This window comes from Pongo abelii, chromosome 5, assembly GCF_028885655.2.
Source record: "Pongo abelii isolate AG06213 chromosome 5, NHGRI_mPonAbe1-v2.0_pri, whole genome shotgun sequence".
Classification (NCBI taxonomy): Eukaryota; Metazoa; Chordata; class Mammalia; order Primates; family Hominidae; genus Pongo; species Pongo abelii.
The window spans coordinates 104,393,290-104,416,677 of record NC_071990.2 but is presented as its reverse complement, the minus strand read 5'-3'; the positions used below and the strand labels follow the sequence as shown (position 1 = coordinate 104,416,677).

The window sequence follows — 23,388 nt, the reverse complement described above, 5'->3', positions numbered from 1 at the left end:
ACTCCATTTGATTATCAGCACTTTGGAAACGGATGATTAAGCATGAACAAAAATAACTTAGCTGGTTACATTACTAATTATTGTTCTTGTCATTAAACATACATTTGACCTGAGTTAGTATTCAGTTACTGAGAGAAGGGTTTTGCTTTATTTGCTTTAAAAATGGATGCAAAGAATGAATTGGTACTCTAAAGTGTGAAACTTCTTCTAGCATGATTTATGTCTAAAATCCTCTGAACTAATTTTATCATTATATCACATTAACACTAATTGAACAGACTCAGATTTAGAGTCTTGTTGTTTGTAGATGAAACATAATTTAAATTCCAAGAAATGCAGACTGTCATTGCTTCTTATGTTAAATTAAATTGCTAGAAAATTATGCTGATATGTCTTAAAGTAACTAGAACTTTACAACTAAAAACTTTCTCTGAAACATTTAAGGAGTAATCACAATCATAAGGCAACTATTTGTAGTCCCAGCATTTTGGGAGGCTGAGGCGGGTGGATCACCTGAGGTCAGGAGTTCGCCAGCAGCTTGACTAACATGATGAAACCATGTCTCTACTACATACAAAAAAAAAAAAAAATAGCCGGGTGTGGTGGCACATGCCCGTAATCCCAGCTACTTGGGAGGCTAAGACGGGAGAATCCCTTGTACCTGGGAGGCAGAGGTTGCAATGAGCTGAGATTGCGCCACTGCACTCCAGCCTGGGAAACAAGAGCGAAACTCCGTCTCAAAAACAAAACAACATCAAAAAGTGGGCGAAGGACATGAACAGACACTTCTCAAAAGAAGACATTTATGCAGCCAAAAAACACATGAAAAAATGCTCACCATCACTGGCCATCAGAGAAATGCAAATCAAAACCACAATGAGATACCATCTCACACCAGTTAGAATGGCAATCATTAAAAAGTCAGGAAACAACAGGTGCTGGAGAGGATGTGGAGAAATAGGAACACTTTTACACTGTTGGTGGGACTGTAAACTAATTCAACCCTTGTGGAAGTCAGTGTGGCGATTCCTCAGGGATCTAGAACTAGAAATTCCATTCGACCCAGCCATCCCATTACTGGGTATATACCCAAAGGACTATGAATCATGCTGCTATAAAGACACATGCACACGTATGTTTATTGCGGCATTATTCACAATAGCAAAGACTTGGAACCAACCCAAATGTCCAACAATGATAGACTGGATTAAGAAAATGTGGCACATATACACCATGGAATACTATGCAGCCATAAAAAATGATGAGTTCACGTCCTTTGTAGGGACATGGATGAAATTGGAAATCATCATTCTCAGTAAACTATCGCAAGAACAAAAAACCAAACACCGCATATTCTCACTCATAGGTGGGAATTGAACAATGAGAACACATGGACACAGGAAGGGGAACATCACACTCTGGGGACTGTTGTGGGGTGGGGGGAGGGGGGAGGGATAGCACTGGGAGATATACCTAATGCTAGATGACGAGTTGGTGGGTGCAGCGCACCAGCATGGCACATGTATACATATGTAACTTACCTGCACATTGCGCACATGTACCATAAAACCTAAAGTTTAATAATAATAAATAATAATAAAAGAAGAAAGAAAAAAAAAAAAAAAAAAAAAAAAAGAAATGTCACTTGAAAAAAAAAAAAAACAAAACAAAACGAAACGAAACAAAACAAAACAAAACAAATCTGGTTGTATTACACACAGCTCTAGAACACACAGGAAAAAGAATAGTGTAAATGTTGGCTTTTGTTCTTCAGGAGCCTTTGAATTTAAGCCCTGTTTTAGACCCATATTCTGGGACTGTAAAGAAGAGAACAATATCAGTAAAGCAAAGTCTAGTTGTAAAAAGCTTTAAAAAACAAACACATGCTTATATATAATTTATGAAAGCCTTCTTTTACAATGGCACTTCTTCCCTAATTTTCGTGCTTCTATGAATGTCTGATATACTCTCCTCAAAAATGTTTATTTCCTCCTAAAGGAACTATTAGAGAGCTGAATCAATGCCATATTTACAAACTAGATTGCCATGGGTGGTTATCCAGGGTTTTGGTTACTTTTACATTTCACTTACTAGATTATAGCATTTCTTTTCAGAAGTAATTAGGTAAGGCCAATAGCCAATAATTACGACAGAAATTATGGACAAAATCATAGTGTTCAGGTATTCAGAGATACCTTTGAAATCAACTCATATAAAGATACAATGGAAAGAAGTTTTCTAAAAATAAGATCTTGCTTTCTAAATCTTTTGTTGTTGTTGTTGCTATTCAGACTTGAATTTTTATTGAAAGGTCAGGTTTCTATTATATTAAATAAATGTTTACCTAAATGGAAACTTTTATCTATAATTAAATAGGACTTACAGCATGCACTTTTCCAGAAATATTATCAACAGAAGCATCAAACTTTTATCATTTTGACCATCATCTGAAAAATCAGTCAGATGTGTTTATGTAGGGTGTTATAAGAAGAAAGGCTAAAAATAACATATCCAGTTTAAATTCAGTGTAAGATTTAATTACTTTCCAAATCAAACATGTATTTCAATCTAGACTGGAAGACATTTACATAATAGTTTATTCCCAGCAAATAAAGTCACGTAAAAACACTGCATATAAACCACAAAGGTATTAATATAAAATTATAATTAATTTGAAAGAGTTCTAATTCTATTATAATAACAGAATTGTTTAAAAATGAACATTTAAAAATCAGGATAACTTGAAGTTTATTTTAAATTCATATTCTATAGAGCTTCATAGATTAATTATATTTTAATTTCTACTAATATTTTCATAAATTTTAACACTAATAATTTTCTTTGAGCAAAAAAAAACTGCATCCTTTCTTTTCTGAGAATTGGAAATGCTTTGTTACAAATAAGCAAATATTTTAGGGTTTTAATTACAGGAAGTCATCTCTCTTTCCATTATTCTCTCTATGAACCCGACAGAAAATAAAACTTCTGATAAATCCATTACTTAAGCCTGGAAAGAAATAAACATTTAAAGATAACTGTGATCTTATTATTGGTCAATACATTTTAAAAATATTATGGGTGAAGTCAAACTTTAAATACCCTTTAAAATATTTACCCATGTGGACTATGCACATTTTATTTTCTATACTTTCTCTTGTATATGGGTACATTCTTTTTCTGTGTTTGCTGCCACTACCCAAATTTGATAACCATTTCTTTTTACCTGGATTTTAATTATATTCTCTCTTTAGATATCCCCACTCCAGTGATTTTACTCTTGATTGCCTTTTCCCAGATTTAAACATCCTTAGCCAATTAGGAATCTGTTCTCATATTCTCTATAGTGACTTCTCTCCATTTATTAGAATTACTCTATTTCTAGACAATCAGATCACCCCTGGGCAGCTTTGCACTATATCTTTATTCTGATTTATTTCAATTATAATTCTACATTATTTTACTATATAATATCTTATACAAATGTGTTAGTGAAAGTCTGATTCTCAGTTTAATCACATTTTCATATAAAATTAGCCAAATTTACCTTTTACCCATCACAACATCCTTATGTTGCCACTAGTTAAAGGTTATTTTTTTAAATTAGAAATATCATATAAAAGGATTTTAAAAATTATTTTAACCAAGCTCTTTTTACACACTATTTTTCTATAATTTTATGTTAAACATTTTTAGTCAAGCAATTACAGAGGAAACACGTAGATTGTCCAATTTTTACAATAAAATTATAAATAATTTATAACCCTCTAATGCATGACTTTTTATGTACTTTAACTTTTTATTATTATGGACTATTTTTCTAAATAGTTGCTATTACCGGTAAATATAATACATTCTGTAGGTAATTATACCTTTATTTTTTTCCATTTTAATGAGTTATAACTTAAATACAATAAATTGCATATAAATTAAAAACTTGGACTAGTTTAACACAGTAGACAACCGTGAAACTATCATTAGAACTAAGGAAATGAACAGCCCCTTCCCCCGACAATGTTTCTGCATATCTTCCTGTAATCCAATTTACCTCCATTCCAGGCACCCAATGATCTGGTTTCTGTCACTATAGCCTTCACTTTCTAGAATGTGTGTGTATGTGCATCTGTGTGTATGTGTGCTTACATATGTATATATGTGTAAGTACGTAGGTCTATATATGAATACATATACATACATATATGTAATTATAAAGTATTTTTTTGCTGGCTTCTTTCAGTACACATATTTATTTTGATATTAATTTATATCATGGATTTATCAATAGGTTGTTCCCTTTTGTTGCTAAATAGTATATTCCATTGCACAAATGCATCACAAGTTGTCCATTCACCTGCTGAGGTGAATGGCTTTTCACCTTTCTTAGTAATGTTTTATAATATTTGAAAGAGTGTTGCCTTTTTCCTAATATCCAAAGTAAAAAATTCAGTCTTTTATCAAGTATGACTTAAGCACATTTTTACTAATTTATCAGTTTGATCAAGTTTCCTATAATTTCTAGTTTGCTGAGAATTGAATTTTTAAAGTATTTCCTTTCTGACTCTATTTAAATGATTATTTATATTTCCTTGTTTTGTTATTATGGTGAGTTCCATTAATACAGTTTGGATGTGTGTTCTCTCCAAATCTCATGCTGAAATGTGATCCCCAATGTTGGAGGTGGGGTCTAGTTGGAGGTATTGGATCATGGGGGTGGATCCCTCATGAATGGCTTAGTGCCAACTTCTTAGTGAAGAGTGAGTTCTTGCTCAGTTAGTTTGCATAGGATCTGATTGTTTAAAAGAGCTTGGGCTTTCCTCCTTCACTCTGTTGCTCCTGCTCTCACCAGTCATGTGACACACCTGCTCCCCATTCACCTTTCACCATGGTTGGAAACTTTCTGAGGCCCTTGCCAGGAGCAGAGGCTGACACCATGCCTCCTGTGTAGCCTGCACAACTAGGAGCCAAAATAAATTTCGGCTTCTTTATAATTACCCATCCTCAGATATTTCTTTATAGCAACAAAAACTAAGACACACATACTCTGATTTATTGTCTAATGTTAAAATAACTTTGAATTTCTGTTATAAAACCTTCTTGGTTATGATGGATTATTCTTCCATATATTTTAATACAGTTTCATTGAGTTTTGCTTTGTCTTTTCACACTGTTTTCTCTTGCTTTTGAGCATATCTTGTAATTTTTTGTTGAATGCCAGACATGATGAATTCAATATAAATGGAGGCAATTAGACATTTAGTTTGAGGTTTTTTTGTTAATCTGGCTAGATGTTGTATCTTCCTGATGGATCGATTATTTTATCACTATAAAATGTTTCTCATTATCTCTGATAATATTTGTTGTTTTGAAGTCTATTTTGTCTGATATTATTATAGCTACTCCACCTTTTTTCTTTTACTTTTACTTTCAATCTACTTGTATCTTTGAATCCTAAGTATGTCCGCTATAGATGGCATGCAATTGAATCTTGTGTTTTAGTTCAGTCCGACAATATCTGGGTTTTCATTGGATTGTTTAATCAATTTACATTTAATGTTACTATTGATATATTTGAATTTACATATGCTACATGTTCATTTTCTGTTTTCTATATGTCTCATGGCTTTTTTCCTGTATTTCTTCTTAAATGCTTTCTTTTGCATTATTTCCTAAGGTAGAATTTTAGTTTATTTATTTTTTTTTTACTATTTTTGGGTTATTAGTGGTTGTTCTAGGATTTACCATATACATCTTAACTTATCAGATAAAGCTTTAGAGTTACACTAACTTAATTCTAGTACGATATAAAACATTATTCCATAGATTTCCATTCCCTTTCCTCCCTTTTGTGGTATTACTGTTTTGCATATTACATTTATAGATTTTTAAAAAATCAGTGATTCATTGTCATAATTATGACTTTATATATTTTATGTGTTTTAAAGAAGCTGAGAGAAGGAAAGTACACATTGATAGATTTTTGTTGTTAATCTTCTTATTTATAATTTAATGTATCTTTATTTCTGTGGACTTAAGTTTTCATTTTGAGCATGTTCTTTTGTTAGTTTTAAAATAATACATTTCCATTTTTAGGGAAGTTTTAGGTTCACAGCAAAATTGAGCTGAGAATGCCCAGAGTTCTCATATACTCCATGTCTGTACACATGACAATATTCTTCACTATTAACATCCCATAACAGAGTGGTACCTTTGTAACAATTGAGGAACCGATGTTGACATATCGTTACCACCTAAAGTTTATAGTTTTTGCTTACTTTAGAGTTACTTTTTGTGTTGTACATTTTTTGGGTTTGGACAAATGTATATTGACATGTATCCAGCATTGTAGTGTCATAAGTAATAGTTTTCTTGCTCTAAAAATCCTCTGTTTTCCTATGTTCTTCCCTCTCCTCTAATTTCCAGCAATCACTGGTCTTTTTTTTTTCCTACTAAATCCATAGCTTTATCTTTTCCAGAATGTCATATGGTTGGAATCATATAGTAGGTAGCTTTTTTGGATTGGCATAGGCTTTCTTTTTACTTAGTAATATGCAATTATGTTTTCTCCATGTCTTTTTATGGCTAGATGGCTAATTTCTTCTTACAACTGAATAACATTCTGTTGTCTAGATGGACCACTGTTTATCTGTTCACCTAGTCAAAGACATCTTGGTGCCTCCAAATTTTGGTAATTAAGAATAAATCTGCTATAAACATCCAAGCACAGGTTTTTGTGTGGACATAAGTTTTCATTCCTTTGGGTAAATAACAAGAGGCATGATTGCTAGATTGTATGGTAGTAGTTGGTTTAGTTTTGTTAGAAAGCTGCCAAATTATCTTCAAAAATGGCTGTAGTAGTTTTCATTCCCACTAAACATATGAGAATTCTTGTTGTTCCCTGTCCTTAACAGTATTTTGTGTTGTCAATGTTCTGGCCATTCTAACAGATGTGGAGCAATATCTCATTGTTTAAATTTACAGTTCTCTAACAACATATATGTTGAACATTTTTTTCATATGTTTACTTGTCATCTATAATTTTCTGTGGCATGGTATCTTTCAGGTCTTTTGCCCAGCTTTTAATCAGTTTGTTTTCTTGTTGCATTTTAAGAGCTCTTTGTGTATTTTGAATGATGACCTTTCATCAGATGTGTCTTTTGCAATTTATTTTCTCCCAGTCTGTGGCTGGACTACAATTTAGTATGTATTTTCAATTAATCTATCAATCCTTTATCAACTTTCTTTCACCACAACTTTCACTGTGTCAATAGTCTTAGGTTTGAACTTCTTCATACTCTGTTGCAAATGAAGTCAGTTCATGTGAGAGATATTTGGAACTCTCTGGGTCCCCTCACTTTCTCCCATCCAGTAAAATATCTGCGCCACAGCTTTAGTGCTATACATGGGGACAGTGGTGAAATGGGAGAGTTCCTTTATTCCCCTCGCAGGACCTCAACAGGGGTGTGGCTCACTCGTTCCATTACGCTGCAACTCAGTCCTGCAGAAAGGCAGGTGCAGAAGCCTGTGTGAGCACTTTTGGGCTCCAGCCCCATGGCACTATCTAGGGGTGGGTGTCTGCAACTCCCAAAGCCCTAGTGGGCGTGCGTTACAAAGCTCTTTCAGATTTGCTATCTGCAGATGGCTTGTGTGTCAGTGGGAGGGGCCAGTGTGACAGCCTTCTGTATCCCGAACTCGTGCTCAGTGTCCCAAAAGAATTCGATCACACGTCGTTCCGAAGGATGAGTGCAAGGTTTTATTGAGTGGTGGAGGTGGCTCTCAGTAAAATGAATGGGGAGCCAGAGGCGGGGATAGAGTAGGAATGTGGTCTTTTCCTGCAGTCGGACTGCCCAGCGGCCGGACTCCTCTCCAACAGCCCCCCTGGCAGAACTCCCCTCGGCATCCAGATATCCCTCCTTTTCTCTCTTTCGCTGTCGTGTTGTTCCACCGTCGCTGGTCTGCGAGTCCACAGGTCTGCTGGTCTGCTGGTCTCGACGTTCAGTCGCTTGTATATGTTCCCACAAAGGTCTCGGATTTATATGGGCACAGAATGGGGGGAGTGGCAAGCCAGAGTGGTCTTGGAAAATGCAACATTTGGGCACCAAAACAGGGGTGCCTGTTCTCACTTAGGTCTGCAGGCAGAGGCTCGAGGGTGGAGCCCTCGCCAAGGACCCCGCACTTCTCTACCCAGTGCTTTCCTGCCCCCCTCCCTTATTAGTTGCGTACTTCACTCTAAGTGAAAAGCCTTTGGAAGCTAAGCACTTGATGGAGACGGGGAATGATCAGGTTTTTTTGGCTTACCTTTCTTGGCATAGAATCCCTGCTTCATGAGCTCGGGCAAGACTATTCTCACAGCATTGCATCTAAGGTAAGCCTCTACTGCATGAGTAGGGGCCAGGCAGAGAAGAAGGAACTCTCATGTCTTAACCATAATTACCCAGAATATAGCATTAGCAATGGATAGATGGGCTTATGCTTATTATCTGCTCCTTCCAGAAAGATAGCCGTCTGACTGGGAGCTTAGGAGAAAAGGACCCCAGTGTTTTTGGCCGTACCAAACTAGAGTGGAATTTTTATCTCATTGAGCTGGAAGTGGGAAAAGAAGACATGGGTCATGGTTCAAATAGCACAGATTCTCAGAGTTCTTTGCAAATTTTAATGGATGTTCTTGAATAAATATTTATGTGATTTATGTTCTTATAACTATTTTGAGAATTTCTAAATGGTTTTATGTTTTTAATTTTCATCAGTTTCACTGTTCAGTTGGTCCACAGAGCTCCTCACACTGTCATGGAGGAAGTAAAACTCCTACTAACTCCTTTTAATTGTATTTTACCAAAGAACTGGTCTGTGACATGCAAGGAAAAGACAAGACTGCGACAAATACTTTAGGAAGCATTGTGTGAGAAAGTTCCTTAATCCTTAGATAACACTTTAACATTGTGTCTGCAATCAAAATTATTTTGAAATGTATGACTGAATTAGCTTCATCAATCAAAGAAAGGGCCAATGGGATCAGACAACCTTCTCTGACTTAAAAAAAAAATCTGTTCAGTCAAAATTCCTAAAAGATTATGCTGATAAAAACACAGTTATGATGAATTATTTTCAACTATTAAAAGGATGGAAGGAAACAGAACCAGACATGATAGATAATCCGGGTTTTAGTCTTGATTATTTCTCTAACTGAATGTATGACCATGGAGAAAACAATCACATTTTTGTTCTTCATTTTATTCATTTGTAAAATAAAGGAATGGAACACGCTTGTGGGCCAGATTTGCATCCTCTTTATGTGGATACTATTTACTGTACTAACTTCAAACACCATCTCCTTCTGGTGGATTGTATATACCTTGTATAGGTATGAAGTAGAGTTTGGTGAATACTTCTGGAATATTACTTACTTCATTACATCATAATAATTTGTTCACCTGACTCTTTCCCTCATGAACTCTCATCTTATAAAAGGCGGGATTATTTTCAGTGAAAAATTTAAAGAATATATTTTATATAGGAGATACTCAACTCTATTAATTCAAAAATTTAAATTAACTGATTATTTTGCCTACTTTGTTCACATTTTCTAAAGCCTATTTCTTATTACGATTTGGTATATTTTAGAAATACTTCTGTCTCATAATTATGATTCACCTTTTTAACTTCTTTAAAAATTAAATAACTTTAAACCTTGACCTTTGTCTTTTTGGCTACCCTTTCTTTCCATTTTTCCCAAGACATGCAGCTACACTTTTCTATTAAGAATTACTATTCAACCGTGCTGTATATAGAGGCTATATTCTCCCAACTTTCTGGTAAATGGTTAGAAAGGACAAACACAGAAAGTTCAGAAAAACAGGTCAGGAGGTTATTCAGCTAAGATTGCAAGCAAAAGTATTTTGTTAGTATGTCACTATTTTATGGCAGTTCCAAAAACAGAGTTTAATCTTTGCAGGTCAGGACACTAAACTTACATATTAAGCTATAAGTTGATCAGATAATCTTTTATCAGTTTTCACCCAAACCTAAAAAAATAAAAAATATTTAAAAAATTCTACCCTGTTGAATTCTATAGTATACAATGAATGAATAAAAAGGGTTTTTGCGGCGGGGCACGGTGACTTACGCCTGTACTCCCAGCACTTTGGGAGGCTGAAGCGGGCGGATCACGAGGTCAGGAGATTGGCTAACACGGTGAAACCCCGTCTCTACTAAAAATACAAAAAATTGGTCAGGCATGGTGGTGGGTGCCTGTAGTCCCAGCTACTTCGGAGGCTGAGGCAGGAGAAAGGTGTGAACCCGGGAGGCAGAGCTTGCAGTGAGCCAAGATCGCACCACTGCACTCTAGCCTGGCCGACAGAGTGAGACTCCATCTCAAAAAAAAAAAAAAAAAAAGTGTTTTTCCATGGTTTGTAATTTTTAGCACATTGTTTTTAAAAATGCCTAGACAAAATTATTTTATTTATGCTTTTGTACATAAATATATTCATTTTTCTTTGTGTTGGATTTGATAAACAACTGTTTCCTTGGTATCTTTTCTTCTTTCCCACAATTATTCCACTGGCCCAAATTCATGTGAGAGGTAGCAGCAACCAGACATTGGAGACAGTTGCATTTTTTTCCATGTGTTCATTTCCATAAAAGGATACCAGTCCTCCTGCATTATTTCCTCCTTGTTAACAATAAAAACTATCTCCTCCTCAGGTTCTTCAGAGAAATTTCAGAACTCTAACACCTCAGTGACCAATTCTCAAAAGTGAAAATTTCATATTTCGGGAATAATTGCTCAAAAGAGTTTACATTTTATCTTATAATTACAGAATTGAAAATTGAAAACTATGACTTTCTTCCTTTGTAAGATAGATTTAATGGAAATATATTTAAAAGTTATACAGTAACTAACTTTGTGATAATTAAATAAGAATTGCTATTTTTGTTCTACTTATGCTACCATGTTCATTCTTTGCTATTCATGAGGTACTGGAAAAAATCATTCAGTTCCAATAAAAGACAACTTTCTTCTGATCACTCTGTGTTTTTGTTCATCCTAGTGACTATGAGAGTCTTATATATTAATTATGTTTGATTTTCTACTTAGGAAGCAAGCAAAATTGGTGACACACTTCTAACCAATTATATGAATTTGGGCATTTCACATTGTTTTTATTTTTCTTCTGAAGATAACCACATATTTCTTATTTAATATATTTTAATTTATGCATTTTACTATTTTTGAAATAATTATTAGATTGAGATGTTTATTAGAAGTTTATTAAAAACTGTAATATTGCTTCAAGTGTCTAGAGAATTTCATTCTCAGAAATTCAAAGTAGTGGTCAGAAGATTGCTTGCAAGAGATTCAGAAAAGAAGGAGATTGATAAAGGGACCCTAAATTCAAGTTTTCCACACACCATTCAAAAGCCTTATTAATCAACAAACTGATATGGAGAAGAAAGAAAGTTACTACTCTTCAATTAGCTTGATAAGAAAGACAGTTTGGCTATATTCATACGGACTGGATTTGGAGTTTAGTTCTGCCACTCACTTGCTGTGAAATACTTGGCAAGTCAACCAACCTTTCTGTATCTCAGTTTTTAGTTCTATAAAATTAGAAAAATAGTGAGACTAAAACCTACCTCATAAGGTTTCTGTGAGTGTAACCACTCTGCTACACACTCAAAATGTTGAATAGAGCTTGGTGGGGGGTGACTACTAAGTGAATGTCAGTTTTTTTATATCATTGGTTAAAAGATATATGAAATAATTAAGGAACTATGTAATTTTGCAGCTTACAAATTCCTGTTGAATTGGTGGCACAAAATACATATGTGTGTGTGTGTATTTATACATGTTTAAATATATGTATATATATATAATTGCTGTCCTATGATAGTAAGACATATTTAGAATATGTGAAATTATTATTTCAACTTGGCCTAAGAAAAAAGTTGGACAAAAGCGACTTTTTTCTATCATCTTAACATTTACAAATTTAGAACAGATACATTATATATCAGTTCACTTAAAAATTAATAAAAAGAATCTGAAAGAATTTCAAATATTTGACTAGAAATATTATCTCTTAGCTATACTCTTGCTTTCTGTTTTCATAAATATATTAGTGAATCCTTAGGTGAATAGATCAAGGTTGATTATTAATTTTGATTCAGTTATCTTTGAACAAGATACAACATACTAAGTCATCACATAATTTGTATTATGTAAAATGATATTTTTGGTTATAGTTCATGTTATAATAGTGGTTACATCAGCTGGCTTTGAGTTTATTACAATGTCTCCTTCTTCCAAGTTTATCAGAAAAAAAATTTATGTTTGCAGCATTAGCAACTAGTAGCAATCACAATGTAGTAGCAATCACAATGACTATTTATGATCACATGATTTGGTTCTCAGCTTGCTAATGATCCCTTAAAGAAAGAAAACCCATTTGAATATAATATGGAAACCACTTATCATAAAATCCAGTAGTGAAACACCATGAAGTTTAATCCATTTTTAATTTTATGTGTTTTATGCTATAATTTCTAAGAGACTTGATTAGATTCAAGGGGAAAAAATCTTACTAAAATAAAAAAAAAGACTCACACTGAATAATTTTCCTTCCTCCAAATAAGCCATGATAATTGAAAATTGTGACTTTAGGGGTTAAGTTTAACTATCTTTAAAATGATCTTTTCATTGCTGACTAACTATTCAAATGAGCTCTGATTTGAAACAGTCATCCTTTTTAAAGGCCTTTGACAAATATTACTAGGTGCCCTGTATCCACATTTCCAGTTCCATTATTTGTGTCTATGAGTTAGCTGTCAGAATGAAGTGCGGAATCAGACTGGTCTTTTTGAGGCCATTCTGCATTGAACAAGAGATTATAATCAAGTCCCTTTGTGTCTGATTTACACATGTAACATCGCTGGATTTTGTAAGGTGTTACTATTCCCAGTATCTGAAGATTAAAGCAACATTTTCAGCCTCTTTTACTAGAACAAAATACATTTACTAAATGTTAAAAAAAAAAAAATGGAATGTGAGACCAAAGAGGTGCCAGTTCATGGATTCATTAAGGCTGGGTATGCACTCTGAGGCAGTGCTGCTTTTGCTAAAAGAGCTGTATTCCACTGTGGAGAGTCCCCTTCTGTGAGCAAGCTGACAGCTGGCTCAGTTCTGCTTCGACACATAGCTGCCCAGGAGTCCAGCTGGCTGTTTCTGGGGATGTGGTCAACAAGAGGACTGATGAGATTTCAGTTAATCAAATTTCACACAAGCCAGTAAGTTTAATTCTGCAACTCCTAAGCAAAATCCTGCCAAGTCCACTTTATGTAAGTTTTGAGCTATGAACTTAAAAAGCTGCTGTGGCTGCTCTCTTAGGCAAAGCTTTTCTAGTGTTAAGGCCTTATGGAAAGGGTGCCTGTGCTATTCGTTTTTCAAACACTGGGGAACATACGAGAAGTGAAGTAGTGTCAAGGGAGAAACGTAATGTTGACTTCAATAAATCAAGAGACTTCTCATCATAAGCAAAAGCTATCAAGATGACTCAGTACCGGTCAACCCAGCTGATAATGAGATGGTTGTCTCTTTCATTTATCTGTATGTTAAGAGAAAGCCAATTGACTTCCTGGATATAGAAAGTCTACCTTCACAGTGGAGTAGTCAATAAGAGCAGAATATAACTTATTAACTCTAGTATGTTGCCCCTCCAATCCATCTTCCATATTTCTGTCAGAATGATTTTTTTCTAAACATTCATTTAAGAAAGGAAGCCCTCTCTGGCTTCAAACTATTAGATGGTTTGTTTTGCTCCAGTTTTCCCAAGCCTGACATTCAGTATGTTCGCAACTAGATCTATTTAATTTTCCCAGTTTAATCTTCATAACTTACATCTCATTTCCAAACAAAACACTCAAATTTCTAAGCAGCATGTATGTCTTAATTTTCTACAGGCTGAATTGGTTACTTCTTCATTTATGCAACTTTATGCAATTATTACATTTAAACATGATTAGTCATCTATTTGTAGAGTGCTTCCTATTGTCCTGGAGTTCCTGGAGAAAAGAGACTACTTGAGAGACAATTTTTTAGTCATTACTTTATCAATGTTACCTGGAACAAAAGCAAAAATATTGTTGTTATTTGCTTTATATCCATTGAATAAGTGAATTAAAGTAAATTTTAAGAAGAAAGAAAATTTTGATAGCAGGCCATAAATATTGATTGTTCATAGTCTTAATTAGATTCTTTTATAAAATAATCAATCAGAAAAATATTATGCAGGCAACTTACAATGTTTGGCATAAATCTCAAAACATTTGAGGCTGATATTGAGTATTACATAACTTCACGCAGAAATTACCCTTTATTTTTAATGTCAGAAGCAGAACATTCAGTTGGAAATATCAGGAAGTTGACCACTATAAATCTTATGCTATTATTTTATAAACCACAATCTCTTATATGAGTGAATTTGTACTATTGGCTTCAGCAATCCATTATTCTGATATTTTAAAATACATTAATTTAGAAGCTATGTTTCCTACAAGTTGAAACACCAGTAACTCTTGGTGTTTTAAGTTAGCAAAATGTTAGTAATAGATAAATTTATTTTAATTAACCAAAGAAAATGTAACACATAGTATTTCACAGTGATGAATAGAAGACTGGATATGTTGACACAATATTAACACATCATAACTTAATGAAAACTAGATATCACATCAGTCATGGTTGTATATATGCCATTATGCTTCATTTAGGCATATGTTTGGAAAATGATCACTCTAGTACACATACATATGCATTATTATTTGATGTTGTAAAAAGATATAATTATCTTTGGATCTGTTTTCAGAAATTTGGCAGTGTGATAGATTAATTGAAATGTTTTCCTTCCTTGCTTCCTTCCTTCCTCCCTCCCTCTCTCTCTTTATTTCTCTGTCTCTCTCTCTCCCTTCCTTCCTTTTCTTTTTAATTTTTTTTTTGCTTGTGGATATCCAATTGCTCCAGCACCATTTGCTGCTATCTTTTATCTGCTCAATTGCTTTTGAGACATTGTCAAAAATAGGTTGCACATATTTTTTAATAAATCTACATCTTGGTTTGCTATTCTGTTCCATTGGACTATGGGTCTGTCTTTCCCTCAATATCAAAAAGGCTTGATTATCGTTGCTATATAAAAAGTCTTAAATTTGGGTAAACTGATTTCTCTCATTTTATTCTTCTTTTAAATACTTTGCTAGCTATTTTAGTTACTTGTCTTTCCATACATATTTTATAATAATCTCTATATTTCTAAAAGTAGACAAATGTTTGATAGGATTGTATGCAGCCTGTATATTAATTTGTAGAAAATTATTATCTTCACTGAGTTTTCCAACTTATAAACATGGTATGTTTTCCCATTTATTTGTACTTTCTTTATTTCTTTCATCAATGTTATGTAGTTTTTAGTATACAAGTCTTTCAATGGCTTGTTAGATTTATGCCCATTTCATTCTCTTAGTGATTATAAAAGGTATAGTACTTTTAAATTTGGTACTCTTTTTTCTGCTAATATCTAGAAAAGCAATGTTTTTGTTTATCTTGTATTGTGTGATATGCTGAACTCATGTTTCATTTTTAGGAGATATTTGTAGATTCCTTAATATTTTCTGCATAGATAATCATGTCATCTGCAAATAGGGGCAATTTTGTTTCTTCATTTCTATATGTATTTTATTTTCTTTATTGCTTTATTGCACTGGCTAGAAATTCCTTGTGGTGAGATAGCAAATATCTTTGTCTTATTCATGATCTTAGGGGAATGCAGTCAGTCTTTTACCATTATAATTTCCTTAGTCCATTTTGTATTGCTCTAACAGAATATCTAAGGCTGGGCAATTTATAAAGGAAAAAGGTTTATTTAGCTGACAGTTCTGCAGGCTCAGAAGTACAAGAATGGTGCCATTGTTTGTTTGGCTTTGGGTGAGGGCATCATGCTGCTTTCACTCGTGGTGGAAAGCCAAAAAGGTGTGGGTGTGTGCAGAGATCATATGGCAAGGAAGGAAACAAGAAAAACTGAGGAAGCAAGACACTTTTAACAAACTGCTCTCTTGGGAACTAACCTATTCCCAAGAGAGTGGGTACCTGCTCACCCCTGTAGGAGAGCATTAATGCTCATGAGGGATCTGCTCCATGATTAAAAGACATCCTACGAGGCCCCAATCCTTCGAAACTGCCACATTCAGGATCAGATTAAAAAATGAGGCTTGGTGGAAAGAAACCACATACAAAGCAAAGCGATAATATTAGCTTTTTTTAAAAAAAAAAATTGTATTCTCTATAAAGCTGAGGATGGCCTTTGCTATTCTTATTGTTTTTAGAGTATTAACCATGTATGGATATTGAATTCTTAAGAATGGTTTATCTGCATCAATTCAAAATATCATGTGATATTTTTCTTTAGCTTGTTCAAATAATAACTTAATTTTTTTCTAATATTGAGCAAATCTTGCATCCCTGGAATACACCCCAATTGGTCATTGCTGGAATTTGAATGTGTTCCCCAAAATTCAGGCGTTGGAATCTTAATCCCCAATGCAATGGTATTAAATGGTGGAAACTTTAAAAAGATGATTAGCTCATGAGGGCTCTGCACTCATGAATGAGTTAATGTTATTGTGAGGTTGACTTTCTTGTAAAAGTGAATTTGACACCCACTTGCCTCCATGCTTTTTTGCCCTTACACATTTTATCATGGGAAGACACAGCAAGAAGTCCCTCACAGAACGTACTCGTAGATCTTGGACTTCCCAGACTTTAGAACCGTGAGCCAAATAAATTTCTGTTTATTATAAATTACTTATTCTCAAGTATTATGTTATAGCAGCATAAAATGGGCAAAGACATTTATGGTATATAATCCTTTTTTTACGTTGCTGAATTCTATATGCTAATAATTTTTAAAGATTTTTAAAAATCTATATTTATGATGAACATTTGTCTGTTGTTTTTCTTTTCCTTTTTCTATTTTTGTATTGCTTTTGTCTGGTTTGCATGTCAGGATAATGCTATATAAAATAAATTTGAGAGTATTATTTCATCTTTCTTTTTTGGGAAAATACTGTTTAGAATTGTTATTAAATCTTTAAACATTAGGTAGAATTTTCTAAAGAAATAATTTCAGCCTGGAGATGTCTTATTTGAGTGTATTTTCCTTTTTAAGAAATTAAATGTTCTTAGTAGTTATAGAGCTATTAAAATAACCTCTTTAATATTGGGTAAGTTGTGAGTGTGTTTCTTATTGAATTAATGTATTTCATCTCAGTTGTCAGATTTATGAGTAGTTCTCCCTAATTAGCATTTTAATGTCTGTAGGGTCTATAGTGATACCTTCTGTTTCATTCTTGTAACTGATGATTGGCATCTTGTCTCTTTTTTTGTGTGTGTTATTCTTGTTAAAGATTGGGGAGGGGGAGGGTTAGCATTAGGAGATATACCTAATGTAAATGATGAGTTAATGGGTGCAGCACACCAACATGGCACATGTATACATATGCAACAAACCTGCACATTGTGCACATGTACCCTAGAACTTAAAGTATAATAAAAAAAAATAAAAGATTTTACGTTTTTATTGATAACATTTTTAATCTTTTCAATAAATCCGCTCTTGGTTTCATTGATTTTCTCTGTTGTTTCTGTTTTACATTTTATTTACTTCTGATCTTATTTCTTTTCTTCTGCTTGTTTGGGTTGATTTTACTCTTCTTTTGCTCGATTCTTGAAGCTTAGATTACTGACTGACTGACTTTATTTTTCTTATACATAAAGTTAAGACTAAACTTCTCAGCAGTGCTTTGGCTGTATCTTACATATTATGATGTGCTATATTTTCATTGTCACATTTATTTCCATTCAGTAGTTTTTATTTTAAAATGTTTATTCACTCTTCTTTTTACCTTTTATTTCTTTGCTGAGACTTTATATTTCTTTATTAGGCTTTTTATTTTTTATGTTTCAAGCATTTTCATAACTGCTCATTGAAAAATTTTTACGTGGCTGGTTTAAAATCTTTCTTAGACAATTACAATATCTCTAACACCTTGAAGTTGAATCTATTGGTTTTTTTTAATATTCAGTTTCAGAGATTCCTAGGTTTTGGTACGTTAGATGATTTCCAATTGAAATCTGTACATATTTGCTATTGTGTTGTGAGATCCTGGATCTTATTTGAACCTCATGTTTTAACTGGATTTTTTTTTGTAACATTGGCCTGGCAGGAAAAAAAGGGGCTCTGCCTCATTATTGCCATATGGAGTTAGAAGTCCAGGGTCCCCATTTGGCTTCCACTGATAACAGAGGGGAAGCTTCTTATTATGTCTTGGTGGAAGTGAGAATTCTGGCTGGCCACATCTCTTGAATAACACAGTAATGGGCTAGCCTTATTACCACTGGGCCATGGTAAAATACCTAATTCTCTTTTGCCAACACTACGTGGATGGGGAGGAATGACACATTGCCCCTGGGTGTATATGGAAGTCTAGGATTCATGCATGGTTACACTGATACCGAATTAAGTGACAGTTGCGTCAGTGGCCACTGGGGATAAAAGTCTCAACTCCCTACTTGGCCTTTTCTGATACAACCCTCAGAAGTATTGGGAAAGCTTGATACAGCCTTGCTAGTTTGGAAGTCTAGTCTCCCCACATAGCCTTTTTCTGGATTGGGTGAGGATGGAAGCTCAGGTTTCTCCCCCACCCCCACCCCTGTGATTAGCTGAAAGAGAATGGCCGTTATTTAAACGGTTTCTGCCTTGTTAGCTGCTCCTTTTCCTCTCTTTTTGCTAGTGATAGCGGATAGTTAGGGAGATTTTCTTGTCTGCATCCTCAGTTACAAGTCTGGAATATAGAAGGCAAACAGAAAACCCAGTGAATTCACCCTCCTCATTCATTGACGTCTCAAAGTCCATAGCTGATTCCTCCTTTTAGGGTTTTCTTGTGTGTGTGTGTATATATATATATATATATATATTTTTTTTTTTTTTTTTTTTTTTTTTTTTTTTTACGGAATCTCGCTCTGTAGCCCAGGCTGGAGTTCAGTGGCGTGATCTCAGCTCACTGCAACCTCCGCCTCCCGGGTCCAGGTTCAAGCAATTCTCCTGCCTCAGCCCCCCGAGTAGCTGGGATTACAGGCACGTGCCACCACGACCAGCTAATTTTTGTATTTTTAGTAGAGATGGGGTTTCACCATGTTGGCCAGTATGGTCTTGAACTCCTGACCTCGTGATCCACCCACCTCGGCCTCCCAAAGTGCTGGGATTACAGGCGTGAACCACTGCACCTGGCCTTCTTACGTTCGTGTTTTATGTCCATGGGTTTTAGTTGTATTTAGCATGAAAAATAGAGAAAGTAGATCTATTCCATTTTATCAAAATCATAAGTCTGTAAGTTAATTTTTAATACTTACCTCGTATCCTACAGCTTTAGGCTTCTAAAAAATATGTTACATATATAATCAGGCAAAAAATTAGAGAAAGTATTATTCATTTTTCCCCCAGTATTTTTTTTATTATTTTTGTTTTGTTTTGTTGTTGTTGTTGTTGTTGTTGTTGTTTTGACGGAGCCTAGCTCTGTCACCAAGCTGGAGTGCAGTGGCAGGATCTCGGCTCACTGCAACCTCTGCCTTCCAGGTTCAAGCGATTCTCCTGTCTCAGACTCAGCCTCCTGAGCAGCTGGGATTACAGGCATGCGCCGCCATGCCCAGCCAATTTTTGTATTTTTAGTAGAGACGGGGTTTCACCATGTTGGCCAGGATGGTATTCATCTCCTGACCTCCTGATCTGCCCACCTCAGCCTCACAAAGTGCTGTGATGACAGGCATGAGCCCCCGCTCCAGGCCTTTCAGCCAGTTTTAATGCTTTAGTTTTTCTTCTCTTGTCCTATTGCAGTTACCAAATGTCCAATACAATGCTGAGTTGAAGAGGTGATACAGTGCATCCTTGCCTTTTTTGATGAACTTACTGTCAAAATATGAGCTTTTCACATTTGAGTACACTCTTAGCAGTACTATTTTCATAGAATCCTTTAATTGACGTGTAGTTGCTGTCTTCTATGTTTAGTTTGTTGACAAATTTTATCATAAATGACTGAGCAAATTTTTGAATTTAAAATACTCAAAGAGTATTGCTCTCTATATTAAAACAATCATAAAATTTTTCTCCATTATCAGTTTAGTACAATGATTATATGGACTGATTTTCTTTATTAAAACAATTATACTTTTCTTGAATAAAATATACTTTGTTATGAAGTATGATGATTTTATATACTATTGGAATCTTCCTGTTAAAAATGGTGAAATATGTTTGCTCCATTAAGTTTATGAGGAAAATAGATATGTAGCCTCTTTTCTTGTAATGTTTTTGTCTGGTTTTGACATAGGTTAATACTGACTTCACAAAACCAATCAGGAATTGTTTCCTCCCCCTTGATTTTGTGAAGAGTTTGTTAGTTTGGTAACTTTTCTTAATGTTTAAGGAAATTGTTCAGTGAAATAATCTGGGCCTAGGGTATTGTTGTATGGTAATGATAATAATAAATACACAATTAATTTCTTATGTTAATATAGGAACATTCAGATTCTTTCTTTTTCTTGAATGTACTTTTGAAATTTGAGTTTCTCAGAAAAAATCTGTTAATTTTGTTTAGTTTGTCAAACTCATTGACATTAAGTTGTCCACAATATTCGTTTATTATCCATCCAAGAAATGTAGAATTTGTAGTGATGTCTGCATTTTCAATTTTAACATTAGTCTTTATATCTTCTCTCTCTCTCTCTCTCTCTTTGATAAATCTAGCTAGATGCTTATCATTTTAATAAAAGAACCAGGTTAGAATTTTATTAATTTACTGTTTGTTCTATTTCTATTTTATAGAGTTTTGTTCTTATCTTTATAATTCATTTTATTTATTTATTTACTTTGATGGAGTTTTGCTCTTGTTGCACAGGTTGGAGTGCAATTACATGATCTCGGCTCACTGCAACCTTCACCTCGTGAGGCCAAGTGATTCTCCTGCCTCAGCCTCCCAAGTAGCTGGGATTATAGGTGAGTGCCACCATGCCTGGCTAATTTTGTATTTTTAGTAGAGACGGGATTTCACCATGTTGTCCAGGTTTTTTTTTTTTTTTTTCAAGATTTAATGTTCTTTTCCTTTCCTATTGCTTTGAAGTGGGAAATCAGAACATCAATATTAGTCTTTCTGTATTTCTAGTAAACATTTAGGCTATACATTTCCTTTTGAGGATTACGTTAGCTACATTCCACTAATTTTGATATAAAGTTAGTTCCCCATATCTGTGGGTTCTTCATCTGTAGATTCAGGCAACCAGTGATCAAAAATATTTTTAAAAGAAAAAACAGATGGTTACATCTGTCCTGAATATGTACACACTTTTTTTCTTGACATTCTTCCCTAACCTATACACTATAACAGCTATTCACATAGTATTTAAATTGTATAAGGCATTATAAGTAATCTAGAGATTATTAAAGTATCCAGGAGGATGTGTGTAAGTTATATGCAATTATGACACTATTTTATATGAGATTTGAGCATCTGTGGGTTTTGGTATTTGCAGGGGTCCTGGAGCCAATCCCTCATGAATACTGAGGGATGAATGTATTGCATTCTTATTACCGTTTATTTCAAGCTATTTGCTAATTGTCTTTGTGATTTCCTCTTTGACATATAAGTTATTTAGAATTTTAAATATTTTATTATTGATATTGATTTACTACTTAATTTTGTTGTGGCCTGAGTACATAATTGACATAATATCCAACTTTTAAAGTTTATTGAGGCTCATTTTATAACCCAGTGTATGGTCAGTCTGGTAAATGTATCAGGTATATTTGGAAATAATGTGTACTCTGCCATTGTTGTATATAGAGTTTTATGAAACAATCTTAAGTCAAGGTAGTTGATAATATTGTTTTTATCTTCCAATTCACTAGTAGAATTTTTGAAGTGTTAGCATATACACCATGGAATACTATGCAGCCATAGAAAGGAATGACTTCATGTCCTTTGGAGGAACAAGGATAGAGCTGGAGGTCATTATTCTTAGCAAACTAATGCAGGAACAAAAAACCAAATACCGCATGTTCTCCCTTATAAGTGGAAGCTAAATGATAACACATGGACACATAGAGGGAAAAACACACAATGGGGCCTTTTGAAGGATAGAGGATGGGAGGAGGGGGAGGATTAGAAAAAAATTACTAGTGGGTAGCAGACTTAATACCTAGGTGATGAAATAATCTGTACAACAGACACTCATGACACAAGTTTACCCATGTAACAAATCTGCACATGTACCCATGAACTTAAAATAGAAGTAAAAAAAAAAAAAAGATTTTCATCTACAGTTTTGGAAAGCTATATTTCTTACTTTAATTTTGTCAATTCTGTTTCTATGTATTTTGAAGTTATGCTTTAAGTTGTGAAAGATGATTTCTATTTTTCCCTGATAAATTGACTTTATGATGATATTGATCTCTATCTCTGGTAATACCCACTGTCTTGAGTGAGATCTATTTTATCAGACACTCCCAAACACTTACATTTACTGCATACATATTGCATTTTTTTCATCCAATTAGTTTCAGCCTATGTGCCCTTTATATTTAAACCCATCCCCTACAAACAACATGTAGTTAGGTGTTTTTTAAATCCATCTTCACAGTTTCTGCCATTTAATTTATTTTTAATCTATCAATGTTTAATGAAATCATTGGTATGTTTATATTTGCTTTACTGTCCTATTAACTATTTCCTACTAGTCTCTCTGATTTGTATTCTCTGTTCCAACTTCACAATGGTTTTTAAAATTTGCATTGTAATTACCTTTTAGTTTTCCTATTATCTTTGGAAATGTATGTCTTTGCATTTTTATAAAGATTGTTTTAGGGATTTAATATTTATTTAACTTTTCAAAGTTCATTTACATTTAATTTTTTATTAATTTGTGTAAAATACAGAAATTGTATAATAATTTATATACACATTCTCTACCTTTCATTTTATAGCTATAATACGTATTACATCTACATTCATTGTTACAACTCACAAGGCAATTTTATATTTTATTACAAATCTATTACATATATTTGCATTAGTCCCTTTTCACATTGCTATAAAGATACACTACCTGAGACTGGATAATCTGTAAGCAAAAGAGTTTTAATTGACTCACAGTTATGCATGGCAGGAGAGGCCTCAGGAAACTTACAATGATGTTGGAAGGTGAAAGGAAGCAAGAACCTACTTCACAAGGTGGCGGGAGACAGACAGAGCTCAGTGGAAACTTCTACTGTTAAAACCATCAGATCTTGTGAGAACTCT

General features: G+C 34.0%; 1 long non-coding RNA gene across 2 annotated transcripts in view; it reads left to right on the top strand.

The window, feature by feature from the left end:
- The window catches only part of LOC129060006 (uncharacterized), a 287,201-nt gene that overhangs the window by 188,688 nt on the left and 75,125 nt on the right, over positions 1-23,388 (top strand). For both annotated transcript variants that reach the window (XR_010140312.1, XR_010140309.1), the window contains exon 4: positions 20,992-21,089. This is a non-coding gene — a long non-coding RNA (uncharacterized LOC129060006). The remainder of the gene's footprint in view (positions 1-20,991; positions 21,090-23,388) is intronic.